Below are 12,221 nucleotides of genomic sequence, written 5' to 3'. Positions count from 1 at the left end.
TAAGGATTCTATGATTAAAAATCATTACTTTAGAAGAATAAAATCAGCTTAAGCGGATTTTCTTATTGCTTCTTGGGATGCAAGTGCCATTGACTAGGCCAGTATATGTTGTCCATCCTTAATTGCCCTCAAGAAGGTAGCAGTGAACCACTGAAGACCATGTGGTATAACTATGCCAACAATGTTGTTAGGAAGGTGGTTCCAGATTTCAGACCCAAACAACAGTAAAAGAACAGCAATAAATTTCCAAGTTTGAATGGTGTGTGACTTGGATGGAAACCTGCAGGATGTAGTGTTCCCTTGCTTCAGCTATTCTTGTTCATCTTAGTAGTAGAGGTTGTGGATTTGGAAGGATTTGGGGGGGGGAATGGGGGGAAACAGGATATTGAATTCGATGATCAGCCATGATCAAAATGAATGCAGACTCGAAGGGCCGAATGGCCTACTCCTGCTTCTAGTTTCTATGTGCTGTTGTCGGCGGCTTGGCAAGCTGCTGCAGTGCATCTTGAGGTGGAAGAAGTGATAGTCTAAGGTGGTGGACAGGATGTGGATCAGGCTGGCTGCTTTGCCCTGGATGGTGTTGAGCTTTTTAAGTGTTGTTGGCGCTGCATTCACATCTGGGCAAGTGGGGGGTATTCCATCACACTCCTGACTTGAGTCTTGTAGATGGTGGACAGGTTTTGAGGAGTCAGGAGGTAGATTGCTCACTGCAGGATTCCCAGTCTCTGATCTGCTCTTGTAGATGATCTATTGTAGTGTGCAGTAGAAAGATAAACTGAAATACGTACCAGGAATGCTTCATACAGTATACCTATGATTATACTGTACCCTTACAATTTTTAAAAGTGTTTAGCAATGTAGTTATCAGCCATGAGATCTATCAACATCTTGGGCATTACCAATAAGCAGAAACTGATTTGGACTGGCCCATAAATACTGTGGTATAGGTCGATGGACGTTTTTGTGATAGGACAGCGGTTTCCGGTGATGTTCCACAGGGCTCACTGTTGGGTCAGTCGCTGTTTGTTGCATATATTAATGATTTGGATTTCAATGTAAAAGAGGCATAAATGGGAAATTTGCAGATGATACAAAAATTGGCCGCGTGGTTGACAGTGAAGAGGAAAGTTGTCGGCTCCAGAATGATTTTATTGGTTTGATTGAGTGGGTGGAAAAGTGGCAATGGAATTCAATCTGGAAAAGTGTGAAGTAATGCAGTCCAAAGATGTGCGGGTTAGGTTGATTGGCCAGGTGAAAAATTGCCCCTTAGAATCCTAAAATGCGTAGGTTAGAGGGATTAGCGGGTAAATATGTGGGGGTAGGGCCTGGGTGGGATTGTGGTCGGTGCAGACTCGATGGGCCGAATGGCCTCCTTCTGCACTGTAGGGTTTCTATGATTCTATTTCTATGATTTGGGGAGGACAAACATAGCAAGCGAATACTCAATAAACGGAGGATATTGAGAGAGGTAGCAGAAGATAGGCAGCACGGTGGCACAGTGGTCAGCATTGCTGTCTCACAGCAACAGAGACCCGGGTTCGATTCCAGCCTTGGGTGACTGTCTGCGTGGAGTTTGCACATTCTCCCTGTGTCTGCGTGGTTTCCTCTGGGTGCACCAGTTTCCTCCCACACTCCAAAGATTGGCCATGCTAAATTGACCCTTAGTGTCAGGGGACTAGGGTAAATACGTGGGGTTATGGGTGGGATTGTTTCGGGTGCAGGCTCAATGGGCCAAAAGGCCTCCTCTGCACTGTAGGGATTCTATGATTAAAAATCATTACTTAAGAATGAAATCAGCTTAAGTGGATTTTTTAATTGCTTCTTGGGATCCAAGTGTCATTGACTAGGCCATGTTTCCCATCCCTAATTGCCCTCAAGAAGGTAGTAGTGAGCTGCCCTCTTGAACCGCTGAAGACCATGTGATATAAATATGCCAACAGTGCTGTATGGAAGGTGGTTCCAGGTTTCCGACCCAAGCAACATGAAAGAACAGCAATAAAATTCCAAGTTTGAATGCTGACCACTGTGCCACCGTGCTGCCTATCTTCTGCTACCTCTCTCAATATCCTCCGTTTATTGAGTATTCCCTTGCTTTGTTTGTCCTCCCCAAATGCATTACTTCACACTTTTCCAGATTGAATTCCATTACCACTTTTCCACCCACTCAACCAAACCAATAAAATCATTCTGGAGCCGACAACTTTCCTCTTCACTGGCCAACCACATGGCCAATTTTTGTATCATCTGCAAATTTCTCTGTCAGGGGGACTAGGCTAAATATGTGGGGTTACGGGGATAGGGCCTGGGTGGAATTGTTGTTGGTGCAGTTCGATGGGCCGAATGGCCTCCTTCTGCACTGTCGGGATTTTATGAAGTGTACTATGAAATCAGAGACTTTGTAATGCATATCCACAGGTCCCTGAAAGTGGCAGGACAGGCGGATAAGGTGGTAAAGAGAGCAAATGGGATGTTTTCTTTGTTGAACGAGGTATTGAATACAAAATGACTTGCTCCAGCTATGGAACCAGATGAATGACTGCCTTAATGCACTACAAGGTGCGGGAAGAGAATTGGAACGGAAATTGAATACAAAAAAGCAGGGATGTAATGCTGGAAATGTATAAAATGCTAGTTAGGCCATAGTTGTAATTATGTGTAGAATTCTAGACACCACATTACTGCAAGAATATAATTGCTTTGGAGAGAGTACAGAGGCGACTTACAAGAATGTTGCCAGGGCTTGAAAATTGCAGCTATAGGAAAGCTTTTTGGCTAAGGTTGTTTTCCTTAGAACGGAGGAGGCTAAATGGTTACCTAACTGAGATGTCCAAAATTATGAGGGGCCTGGATAAGGTAGACGGGAATGACCTGTTTCCTTTAGCTGAAGGGTCAATTCCAGGGGTAGGTGATTGGTAGAAGATTAGAGGGGACATGAGGAAAACCTTTTCACCCAGAGGAGGTGGGCATCTGGAATTCACTGCCCGAATTGGTGGTTGAAGCAGAAACACTCAACTTATTTAAAAGGTACCTGGATCTGCATCTGATGTGCTGTAACCTGCAAAGCTACAGACAAGGTGCTGGAAAGTGGGATTAGCATCAGCTGCGACTTTCTTTCATTTTCTCTTTTTTTGCCAGCAGAGACACAATGGGCTGAATGGTCTCTTCTGCACCATAACTTTTCTATGGTTCTAATACCATCTGCAACTCCCCTTCCAAGCCACACACCATCCTGACTTGGAACTATAATCGCTGTTCCTTCATTGTCACGGGGGTCAAAATCCTGGAACTTCCTCCCAAACAGCATGCTGGGTGTACCTACACCATGTAGACTGCAGGGAGCTCACCGCCGCCTTCTCAAGGTCAATTTGGGATGGGCAATAAATGCTGGTATTGCCAGTGACGCTCACATCCCATGAACAATTTTTAAAAAGCAGGAAGTGGTTTTTTTTAAGTGTGATTATTTGCAAAGTATTCTTGTGAATTGAAATTCCATCAGCAATGCCTACCCCACATCCTCAGAATTCAATGGGAGAATAGTCAAACAAACACTAGTGTCCTTCATGATGCTGGCTCCACAAGTATTCAGATAAAACTCCTGCAAAATCAATTCTGATGGACCAGAATGGTCGAAAATTCTCTTTCCCACCAGGTCCTGTTTTCCCAACTCTCAAATGGCTAAGGTTCCAGAGGAGGAAAAGAAAATGCTTCAAAGAAAAACTGAGGGCTCTTCTTAAAGTGTGGGTTAGCATTGGCCTTAATGACTGCAAGGAGCTTGCTACCAATCATTCGGAATGGTGACAACTTGTCCATCAAGCTGCATCATGCTTTGAGTCAAAACGTTTTACTGATGAGGCAGAGCAGCAGCAGAGAAGAGAAGAAAAGGAAGCAAATCCTGAACTGCAGATCCCATTACCTCATGGGACATCCTGCCCAAGATGTCCATGCGAGGTGGGAATCGGCCTGTTCGCTCACATGAAGACCCATGAACTGGCGACCCTGAGGTCAACCTCAAGTTGAGGCACAGCTGATGATACTTGTACCCAGGTACCCAGCAGTTGAATGGCTGTTCTAGGTCAAGTCTTTCAGCATTTCCTTATTTTTTTACTTGCATAATCATGCTGGCCTTGCACTCAATGTGTTTGTGTAGAAAGGAGGTTGACTGGTGATTAGCACTGATTTCACATCAAACCCTAGAGGAAGTTTGTGCTCTGAGGGTATTGAGAATAAAAATGTGACAAGTAGTCACGGCTATTTAACAGATGGTGCTAATAGGATAGCTCTTCTACCACGTAGTCAAAAATGAGCTTCTAATATTGTAATCTCAAAATGGTTAGTAATGTTGCTGACCAAGCAGAGTTTTTATTTTATTTGATGGCGCCCCAGCTATTCTTGTTCTCACACCTCATCTGGCATACTTAATAGTAAATAAAACAAATTCAAGAGATGTTAGTTTAATAATTGTTTTAACATTGCATTTGTCTTCACTGAAAGTGCTTGGATAGTTTCTCTGGAAAAATGGTCATTCATTAACTTATGAAAAGCTCACGTCTCGGGTTACATTCTCTCTTATATTTAAAGAACTATAAAGGACATACAGTGGTGTGATAGTTCCTATAGTGAGGCGATAGAGGTGGGCATGTTACTCAAGGAACAAAATGTTTCTTTGTTTTAATTTGTTGGTGAACACACACAATAATTCTCAGTGGGTTTCCTGATGGGCTTGTTGCCTGAGGTAATGCATAGTCCTATTCTGGCACATCGGTGATTTCAAGCAGTCTTGTCCCACGTCTGCTGCTAGCACTGTCAGCAACAGCAAAACATAAAATTACACTATCTCCCTACACAACACATATATCTTTCCCCCTTTCCCTTCTCTTAGCCTGAGTAGCAGACATTTACTGCCGGTGTTGTAAAGATAAAATTTGACAGCAAATAATCCAATGCAACTATATCCTGGTAAAAATGTTGACTTGTTCTCGTCTTCTAAAACCAATAAAAAATATGATCAGTAAAGAAGTTGGTCTCAAGCCTGATAAGAAAGACAAGATCAATAGTTTCGTTATGCACGAGAAAGAACAGAAACATAGAAATTAGGAGCAGGAGTAGGCCATTCAGCCCTTCGAGCCTGCTCCGCCATTCATCATGATCATGGCTGATCATCCGACTCAGTAACCTGTTCCCACTTTCTCCCATATCCTTTGATCCTTGAGCCCACGTGCTATATCTAACTCCTTCTTGAAAACATACAATGTTTTGGCTTCAACTATTTCAACTATCTTGAAAACATACAATGTTTTGGCTTCAACTATTTTCGTGGTAGAGAATTTCACAGGCTCACCAATCTCTGGATGAAGAAGCTTCTCCTCACCTCAGTCCTAAATGGTCTACCCTGTATCCACAGACTGTGACCCTTGGTTCCAGACCTCCTGCCATCGTCAGTCCCGCCATCCTAAGAATTAGTCTTGTAAATCTTCTTTGCACTCCGTCCATAGCAAGAACATCCTTTGCCAGACAAGACGACCAAAACTGCACACAATATTCCAGGTGTGGCCTCACCAGGGTCCTGTATAATTGCAGCAAGGCATTCCTGTTCCTGTATTCGAATCCTCTCGCTATGAAAACCAACATACCATTTGTCTTCTTCACCACCTGCTGCACCTATATGCTTGCTTTCAGCTACTGGTATACAAGGGCACCCAGGTCCTGTTGAACATTCCCCTCTCTCAATCTATAGCCATTCAGATTATAATCTTCCTCCCTATTTTTGCTACCATTGTGGATAAGCTCACACTTCTTCACATTATACTGCATAATGAATGTGGCCTGAACAGAGATTTGGCTATCCGAAGAGCATTCTTTTCTAATGTTCTTGACAATTAACTTTGAAAACTTTTGTTGAAAAAAGATGTAGCATTGACCTAAATTAAATATAAAAATAAGACTGTACGGGACTGGGAAAATGCATTTTCCTACATCTCGCCAGTCTCAGAAAACAGTTAATTACTAATATTCCTTAAGTGATTTTCACACCAAATTCCTGTTGAATTCCCTTTGAAAATTACTGTCATTGTCACCCTAAATCATTATCCTATGCAGTCTATTCCAAACACTGACCATGCTTTGTATGAAGTAATTTTATCGGCAGAATCATAGAACATAGAACATAGAAAGCCACAGCACAAACAGGCCCTTCGGCCCACAAGTTGCGCCGATCACATCCCCACCTCTAGGCCTATCTATAGCCCTCAATCCCATTAAATCCCATGTACTCATCCAGAAGTCTCTTAAAAGACCCCAACGAGTTTGCCTCCACCACCACCGACGTCAGCCGATTCCACTCACCCACCACCCTCTGAGTGAAAAACTTACCCCTGACATCTCCTCTGTACCTACCCCCCAGCACCTTATGTTCCCTTATCTGAGCTTCACTCCACCTTGTTGACAATGCTGTTCTCTAGACCATGATAGGCAGTTTTTCATATGAACATAAGAAATAAGAGCAGGAGTGGACCATCCCTCAAACATGCTCCACTGTTCATTCGGCCTCAACTCCACTTCTCTGCCTTGCCCCCGTAATCCTCAATTCCCTTGTCGATCAAAAATCTAGCTCTATTATTATCTTCAGATCTGCTATAGGTATTCGTTCAATGTCAATTATTCCTGTAAATGGGCCCTATTGCCGGAATTATACCTTTGCTTCTCAATTGTATTGTTAAGTAAGATTCCTTGTGGTGGGTTTGACGGTGGAAGGAGTTCCTGCTCCAACTGTGAAATACTGTGAAAGGTCCGGCCTCTGATATTCGGGTAAGCGTTCTCCAAGGCGGCCTTCGCGACACACGACAGCGCAGAGTCGCTGAGCAGAAACTGATAGCCAAGTTCCGCACACACGAGGACGGCCTCAACCGGGATATTGGGTTCATGTGACACTATTTGTAACTCCCACAGTTGCGTGGACCTGCAGAGTTTCACTGGCTGTCTTGTCTGGAGACAATACACATCTTTTTAGCCTGTCTTGATGCTCTCTCCACTCACATTGCTTTGTTTCTTAAAGACTTGATTAGTTCTAAGTATTCGCATTCCAACCATTATTCATGTAAATTGAGTCTGTGTCTTTATAAGCTCTGTTTGTGAACAGAATTCCCACTCACCTGAAGAAGGGGCTTAGAGCTCTGAAAGCCTGTGTGGCTTTTGCTACCAAATAAACCTGTTGGACTTTAACCTGGTGTTGTTAAACTTCCAACTGTGAAAGTCAGGGGCAAACATGCTTCCACTTTGTTGGCTCAGACCATAACTGTTTAATGGCCATCAGGTCAGTAATTGACTTGAGATGAGGCTTTCCCTCCCTCAAATGGCTGGCAGCTCTCTGATCCCAATGCACCGCCTGCAGTAGTGACCACTGTGGGACTACAGCCAGTCTCAAAGAAGACATGCTGGGTTGGAGCCGGGACCTTAGAATAAATCCAGAGTGTCCTCAAGGCAAGGCTGGCAGGTCCAGCAAGAACAGGCTGGGGGTGGGGGTGCAGCTGGGGTAGGTAGGGCAGCAGGCGAGGGGAGACAGAGATGGGAAGACTTGGGAAGGGAGGCCTCCATAAAGGAGGTACCCCTCCACCCAACCCCTACTGGTCCCATTAGCCCCAGCCCGACCATGAAAGCTGCTAGGCTGTACACTTGGTGTGGCTCTCTTTTATCAGCAATGGCAGGGGTGGGAGGGGAATCCCTTAAGTGGCTACAAGGACTATGTACATTTTTTAAAAAATCATTCATGGCATGTGGATGTCACTGGCAGGGCCAGCATTTATTGCCTATCCCTAATTGCCCTTGAGCTGAGTTGCTTATTAGGCCATTCAGAGGGCATTTTAAGAGTCAATCACATGTGGCCAGAGGGCAAGGACAGCAGATTTCCTTTCCTAAAGGACATTAGTGAACCAGATGTGTTTTTATGGTTTATGGTCTTCATTAGACTTATAATTCCAGATTTTTACTAAATTCAAACTTCACTATCTGGTGGGCTTGGGTAAGATGCTCTTTTGGAGAGCCGCTACAGCCTCGATGGGCCGAATAGCCTCCTTCTGTACTGTTGGGATTCTGTGGTTCTATGGCTCTGTCCAACACATAGACTGACACCTAGATGCAGGTCATGTGTTTTCTTACATTGCTGTGTGGGTGGTACTGTACTCAGTCCCATGTTCACCCTATAAGTTTGAACAACACCAGGATAAAGTCCAATAGGTTTATTTGGTAGCAAATGCCATTAGCTTTCGAGCGCTGCTCCTTCGCCAGATGGAGTGGATATCTGCAGGTGGATAGGCAGATATCCACTCCATCTGACGAAGGAGCAGCGCTCCGAAAGCTAATGGCATTTGCTACCAAATAAACCTGTTGGACTTTAACCTGCTGTTGTTAAAACTCTTACTGTGTTTACCCCAGTCCAATGCCGGCATCTCCACATCACCCTATAAGGCCAGACCTTGTACTCCAATTTCATAGCTGAACTTCCAAATCGATCCAGGCTCCTCTGAACCTGATCAACATATTCTTCATTATTACAACTGGCACATCTCACTCTGCCACCACCACCCACCATGGACTTGTGGGAAAATGTTGCCAGTCTTGTTTCCCTTTGTACTCTCACTGAACGTGAACAGCAAAGGTCGCAGTCCTAATCTTTGGAATACCTGACCGTCACACACCATCATTCTGGGGAAAAATCCTGCATAATCACCCTTTGTCTTCTTGGGCAGCACAGTAGCACAGCAGTTAGCACTGCTGCCTCACAGCGCCAGGGATCCGGGTGTCATTCCCAGCTTGGGTCACTGTCTGTACGGAGTCTGCGCATTCTCCCAATGTTTGCATGGGTTTCCTCCGAATGTTCCGGTTTCCTCCCACAGTCCGAAAGCCGTGCTGGTTAGGTGCATTTTCCATGCTAAATTCTCCCTCAGTGCACCCAAATAGGTGCCGGAGTGTGGCGACTAGGAGATTTTCACAGTAACTTCATTGCAGTGTTAATGTAAGCCTTCTTGTGACAATAAAAAATAAACTTGAATCTACTCACTTTTGAATGTTCTTCAATAACTGAGCATAATTTTGCTTTTCTCCCACTGGAATACTCTTTGACACTCCACGGTAGCAAGAATCTTGTTAAAGGTAAGGTAAAGACTGTCCACGGGAGCTGTTTTATTCAAAAGTGCCTCCTCAAAAAATTTGAATAGGTTTATGAAGCAATTCCATACAAACTGATATTGACTTGTCCCGGGGGCACCATATCACTCAGGGCGTTTGAGGGAGAAACAACAGTTTCTCACATGAACACTGAAGGAAGAAAGTTGCCCTGCAGCAGATGGCACAGTTTTGCAATTACCCTTCTGTTGACCTGGGCATTGTAACTTTGGCAGATGATCAGCAGAAATTCCACAGAATGCGTAAATAGCCATTACCGCTGTTTCTGCGCAGGCTGCTGCCTATCTTCCACTGAAGCTGCAGGGCAAGAATGCCTGTGCAAATTATACTCCGATTCCTGAGCTTTTCAATTACAATCTAATAAAGTCAAGATTTCCAAACGTTTCCCTTAACCATAAAGGATTACTCTCAAGGAGAATAATGGGAACAGAAATTAGAAAGTACATTTCTCAGTGTTGCATGCTTGTACATTGCGTGCTCCATTTAAACATTAGAACCAGTGGGAAATGCAGTTTGCAACTAACTGAAGCTGGAACTGATATGAATGCTAACAAATAAATATGAAGTGTTGAAATCATGGGCAGGGCTGCTGACTTTGTTGAAATGAAAGGATCCAGGATGGGACTCTCACAGCTGGGACAGTGTTAAATGTCAAGATATCTTAAAGCTGTCTAAGGAAGCCTGCAATTATTTTCTAGAATGGCCTGAGATCCCTGCAGCTGCTTTGTCCATATAAATGTACTGTAACTGGGCAGAAAATCAATGGCAAGTGCTATCAGTGGTTTATAGTGATTGAAAAAAGTCAAAATTGAAAGGGATTCTGGGGCTTTTGCTGGTGTTTTGGGATTGCAATCTATAATTCCAAGTGAAAACAAATCCATTCCTGGGATTGAAGCAATAATTTTTCCAGTATTGAAAAAGGTTCAACACAGTACAATCACCTCAGCAAACTGTCAGCAGCATACTTGTTTCTTCTCTACCGGTGACCCTGAAATCTAGACACCCTGTCCCACCTTCCCCTCCACCCCTGGCTGTGAAAGAGCATGGAGAGTAGGATAAGGCAAAAATAAAATGTCTGATGCCCAATAGCTTACTACTGCAGTACACTTAGAATACTACAGAAAGGACAGGAATGAAATTAAAAACAAAATTAGGGTTGGGGAAAGAGGCAGATTCTGAATCCACCCCAGTCAGAAAGGGGATTGAACCCGGTGTTGTTAGCACCGATCTGTTCCTTGCTAGTCACCCAGCCAACAGCACCCACCCACAACTTTGTTGCTCTGGCATACATGTTATAACCTGGAGCTAGTGACAGTAATGGTAGAAGATCCAATTTCCTCCCATTACATGGCTGACCAGGTATTCCTTTACATATGGAAGTGGAGGTATGGGCCAGTTCTGGAAGAATGGCCAGGGTAAGAGAGTGTAATGGTTTTATTGGGGGCCAAAGCATCAAAGGTGGAAGTGAGGGCATGACTGAGTAAATTAATAACTGCAGAAATGTTGTGGAGAGCGAGGACAAACGCTACAGTTGGGATTTTGAAGGCATAATTGTAAGTGAATTGGGGGATAGTATTTCCAGGGGTGGATAGAGAAGGGGACAGGATTGAGGAGTGAAATGGGAATGTGAACAGTCTGTGATACAAGAAAGTGATCAGAGATGGCCTTATCTGTGATTGAAATGATGGGAGCAACAAGACCACAAGGTGAAGGGCGTGACCGTAAATATGGGTTGGTGGGTTTACATACAGGGAGCGAGTAAGGGAGGATAAAGAGGGCAGTGAACTCAGAGGAGAGAGAACACAATGAATTGAAATGGAGGCTGCAATCACGGAGGCTCAGGGAGGAAAGCAGTGAAAATATCTTTCGGACAAAATTTTGATTGGCACTTGGACAATGGCAGAGAATGATTATTTTAAGTGAGGAGTGGAACAAGGTGAGGTGCTCAAAGGAGGAGAAAGTGTTAGAGTCACAGCTAGTTAGGCCAAGGTGTGATCTGGTGACAAGTGCCACACCATCAAGGTGATTGTTTTCATGTTGCACGTGGTGGAAGATATAGCCAGGCAAAGAGGCTTCATTAAGGAGAAAGGTGTCATTGTCCCTCAGCAATGATGACGATGCAATGAACCATAATAAGTGAGAGGTGATCTGCTAGCAGAGTCCACAGGGTCAGTAGGGTGGATTGGACAGGAAGGAGATTAGGAGTGGGAACACTGAGTGGGAAGGCCAATGAAGCAGTCAAATTAAGCAAATCAGTGTGCAGTTCATAATGAGCCAGTGTCAAGTGCTTTGAAGGGCCCTTTGGAGAATGTCAAGAGATACATGGTGAGAAGCTGTAGGCTTACCTAAGAGGTATTCAAGCCTGTGACTACAGCAAGAGAGCAGGAATATCAAAGTTTGGGTAGGGATTTTCATATTCCATTCCCCTTATAATAAACAATAACATTCATACCACACATGTGCCAGACAATGGCCATCTTCAAAAAGAGAGAATCTAACCATCTCTCCTTGACATTTGATGGCATTACCATCACTGAATTCCCCACTATTGATGTGCTGGCGATTACCAGTGACTAGAAACTGAACTAGACCAATTATATAAATACTATGGCTACAACAGCAGGTCAAAGGCTGGGAGTTCTGCAACAGGTAACTCAGTTTCTGACTCCTCAAAGTTTGTCCATCTACAAGGCACAGTCAGTAGTGTGATGGAATACTCCCCACTTGCCTGTATGAGTGCAGCTCCAACATCACTCAAGAAACATGGTACCACCCAGGACAAAGCAGCCCACTTGATTTGCACCCCATCCATTACCTTAAATATTCACTCCCTCCATTACCAATGTAGAATAGAAGTGTGGATAAATTGGGGAAATTGTATCTACGGCCAATTCTATCTATGGCTGCCTGGTGCAAATGGTACAATAGTGACCTGAAAGTGGTACTGGGTCACTTATCACAGTTGCCATTTTAGTCGGATATTTTGGACAAACAACTGGGCCCACCTGCCTGTTTCAGGTAGGAAGCAACTTTGCAAGATGCAA

General features: G+C 44.1%; 1 protein-coding gene across 5 annotated transcripts in view; it reads right to left on the bottom strand.

The window, feature by feature from the left end:
* The window catches only part of dclk2a (doublecortin-like kinase 2a), a 330,122-nt gene that overhangs the window by 42,063 nt on the left and 275,838 nt on the right, over positions 1-12,221 (bottom strand). The window lies entirely within an intron of this gene.

The sequence above is a fragment of the Mustelus asterias genome, chromosome 1 (assembly GCF_964213995.1).
Source record: "Mustelus asterias chromosome 1, sMusAst1.hap1.1, whole genome shotgun sequence".
Classification (NCBI taxonomy): domain Eukaryota; kingdom Metazoa; phylum Chordata; class Chondrichthyes; order Carcharhiniformes; family Triakidae; genus Mustelus; species Mustelus asterias.
The sequence above is the reverse complement of the archived record's forward strand: the minus strand, read 5'-3'. Positions and strand labels throughout refer to the sequence as shown.